Consider the following 3578-nt stretch of genomic DNA (forward strand, 5'->3'; position numbering starts at 1 on the left):
AAAATTTTCAAAATTATGTTCTTGATGTTCATCATGATCTTCATAGTGTTCTTGGTGTTCATCTTGACATTCATAGCATTCTTGCATGGATTCATTGTTCTGATCCAAAATTTTCATGCATTGCATCATTTTCGTGTTTTTCTCTCTCATCATTAAAAATTCAAAAATCAAAAAAATATCTTCTCCTTTTTCTTCTCATAAATTCGAAAATTTGAGTTGACTTTTTCAAAACTTTTTAAAATTTAGTTGTTTCTTATGAGTCAAATCAAATTTTCAATTTAAAAATCTTATCTTTTTCAAAATCTTTTTCATTATTTTCGAAAATTATAAAAATATTTTTCAAAAATCTTTTTCTTAATTTTATCTCATAATTTTCGAAAATAACATCATCAATTAATGTTTTGATTCAAAAATTTCAAGTTTGTTACTTGCTTGTTAAGAAAGATTCAAACTTTAAGTTCTAAAATCACATCTTGTGATTTCTTATGAATCAAGTCATTAATTGTGATTTTAAAAATCAAATCTTTTTCAAAACTAATTTCAATCATATCTTTTCAAAAATATCTTTTTATCTTATCTTTTTCAAAATCATATCTTTTTCAAAAATTTGATTTTAAAATATCTTTTCTAACTACTTATCTTCTTATCTTTTCAAAATTGATTTTCAAATTTGTTTCAACTAACTAACTAACTTTTTGTTTGTTTCTTATCTTTTTCAAAACTACCTAACTAACTCTCTCTCTCTCTCTCTCTCTAATTTTCGAAAATATCTCTCTCTTTTTCAAAAATTCTTTTTAATTAACTAATTATTTTAATTTTTGATTTTAATTTTCGAAAATTACTAACCTTCTTCAAAAACAATTTTCAAAAATCACTAACTCTTTTTCAAAAATAATAATAATTTCCGAAAATTCTCTCTCTCTCTCTCATCTCCTTCTATTTATTTATTTACTAATATCTCTTCCTCACTCACCAAAAATCCGAACTCTTTCTCTCTCTCTGAGTTCAGATTTTCTCTTCTTCTTTTCTTCTACTCACATAAGGGAACCTCTATACTTGGGTAAAAAGGATCCCTATTATTATTATTTTTCTGTTCCCTCCTTTTTCATATGAGCAGGAGCAAGGACAAGAATATTCTTGTTGAAGCAGATCCAGAACCTGAAAGGACTCTGAAAAGGAAACTAAGAGAAGCTAAATTACAATAATCCAGTAAGCACATTTCAGAAATTTTCGAACAAGAAGAGGAGATGGCAGCCGAAAATAATAATAATGCAAGGAGGATGCTGGGTGACTTTACTGCACCAAATTCCAATTTACATGGAAGAAGCATCTCTATTCCTACCATTGGAGCAAACAATTTTGAGCTGACACCTCAGCTAGTTTCTCTAATGCAACAAAATTGCAAGTTTCATGGACTTCCATCTGAAGATCCTTTTCAGTTCTTAACTGAATTCTTGCAGATCTGTGATACTATTAAGACTAATGGAGTAGATCCTGAAGTCTACAGGCTCATACTTTTCCCTTTTGCTGTAAGAGACAGAGCTAGAATATGGTTGGACTCTCAACCTAAGGATAGGCTAAACTCTTGGGATAAGCTGGTCAAGGCTTTCTTAGCCAAGTTCTTTCCTCCTCAAAAGCTTAGTAAGCTTAGAGTGGATGTTCAAACCTTCAGACAGAAAAAAGGTGAATCCCTCTATGAAGCTTGGGAGAGATATAAGGAACTGACCAAAAAGTGTCCTTCTGACATGCTTTCAGAATGGACCATCTTGGATATATTCTATGATGGTCTGTCTGAATTAGCTAAGATGTCATTGGATACTTCTGCAGGTGGATCCATTCACCTAAAGAAAATGCCTGCAGATGCTCAAGAACTCATTGACATGGTTGCTAATAACCAGTTCATGTACACTTCTGAAAAGAATCCTGTGAATAATGGGACGCCTATGAGGAAGAGAGTTCTTAAAATTGATACACTGAATGCCATATTGGCTCAGAATAAAAAATTGACTTAGCAAGTCAATATGATTTCTCAGAGTCTGAATGGAATGCAAGCTGCATTCAACAGTACTCAAGAGGCTTCTTATGAAGAAGAAGCTTATGATCCTGAGAACCCTGCAATAGCAGAGGTAAATTACATGGGTGAACCATATGGAAACACCTATAATCCATCATGGAGAAATCACCCAAATCTCTCATGGAAGGATCAACAAAAGCCTCAACAAGGCTTTAATAATGGTGGAAAAAACAGGTTTAGCAATAGTAAACCTTTTCCATCATCCACTCAGCAACAGACAGAGAACTCTGAACAAAATACCTCTAATTTAGCAAACTTAGTCTCTGATCTATCTAAGCCCACTGTAAGTTTCATGAATGAAACAAGGTCCTCAATTAGAAATTTGGAGGCACAAGTGGGCCAGTTGAGTAAAAGGATCACTGAAATCCCTCCTAGTACTCTCCCAAGCAATACAGAAGAAAATCCAAAAGGAGAGTGCAAGGCCATTGAAATGACCATCATGGCCGAATCCAAGGAAGAAGGGGAGGACATGAATCCCAAGGAGGAAGACCTCCTGGGGTGTCCAGTGATCAATAAGGAGTTTTCCTCTGAGGAACCAAAGGAATCTGAGGCTCATCTAGAGACCATAGAGATTCCATTAAACCTTCTTATGCCATTCATGAGCTCTGATGAGTATTCCTCTTCTGAAGAGAATGAGGATGTTACTAAGGAGCAAGTTACCAAGTACCTTGGTGCAATCATGAAGCTGAATGCCAAATTATTTGGTATTGAGACTTGAGAAGATGAACCTCCCTTGTTCACCAATGAACTAAGTGATCCGGATCAACTGAGATTGCCTCAGAAGAAACAGGATCCTGGAAAGTTCCTAATACCTTGTACCATAGGCACCATGACCTTTGAAAAGGCTCTATGTGACCTTGGGTCAAGGATAAACCTCATGCCCCTCTCTGTAATAGAGAAACTGGAATCTTTGGGGTGCAAGCTGCTAAAATCTCATTAGAGATGGCAGACAATTCCAGAAAACAGGCTTATGGACAAGTAGAGGACGTGTTAGTAAAGATTGAAGGCCTTTACGTCCCTGCTGATTTCATAGTCCAAGATACTTGGAAGAATGAGGATGAATTCATCATCCTTGGAAGACCCTTCCTAACTACAGCAAGAGCTGTAATTGATGTTGACAGAGGTGAATTAGTCCTTCAATTGAATGAGAACTCCCTTGTGTTTACAACTCAAGGTTATCCTTCTGTAAACATGAAAAAGAGGCACAGTAAGCTTCTCTCAAAATAGAGTCAACCAGAGCCCCCACAGTCAAACTCTAAGTTTGGTGTTGGGAGGCCACAACCAAACTCTAAGTTTGGTATTGAACTCCCATATCCAAACTCTAAGTTTGGTGTTGGGGAGTCTCAACAATGCTCTGAATATCTATGAGGCTCCATGAGAGTCCACTGTCAAGCTATTGACATTAAAGAAGCGCTTGTTGGGAGGCAACCCAATTTTTATTTATCTAATTTTAATTTATTTTTATTGTTATTTCATGTTTTATTAGGTTCATGATCATGTGGAG

General features: G+C 35.2%; 1 non-coding gene across 1 annotated transcript; it reads right to left on the reverse strand.

Annotated features, from left to right (window-relative positions):
- Positions 1 to 1643: 1643 nt before the first annotated feature.
- LOC112753832 (small nucleolar RNA R71) lies at positions 1644 to 1751 on the reverse strand. Its single transcript, XR_003178197.1, has one exon. It is a non-coding gene; the product is annotated as a small nucleolar RNA R71 (small nucleolar RNA).
- Positions 1752 to 3578: the final 1827 nt, after the last annotated feature.

This window comes from Arachis hypogaea, chromosome 15 (assembly GCF_003086295.3).
Source record: "Arachis hypogaea cultivar Tifrunner chromosome 15, arahy.Tifrunner.gnm2.J5K5, whole genome shotgun sequence".
NCBI classification, from domain to species: domain Eukaryota; kingdom Viridiplantae; phylum Streptophyta; class Magnoliopsida; order Fabales; family Fabaceae; genus Arachis; species Arachis hypogaea.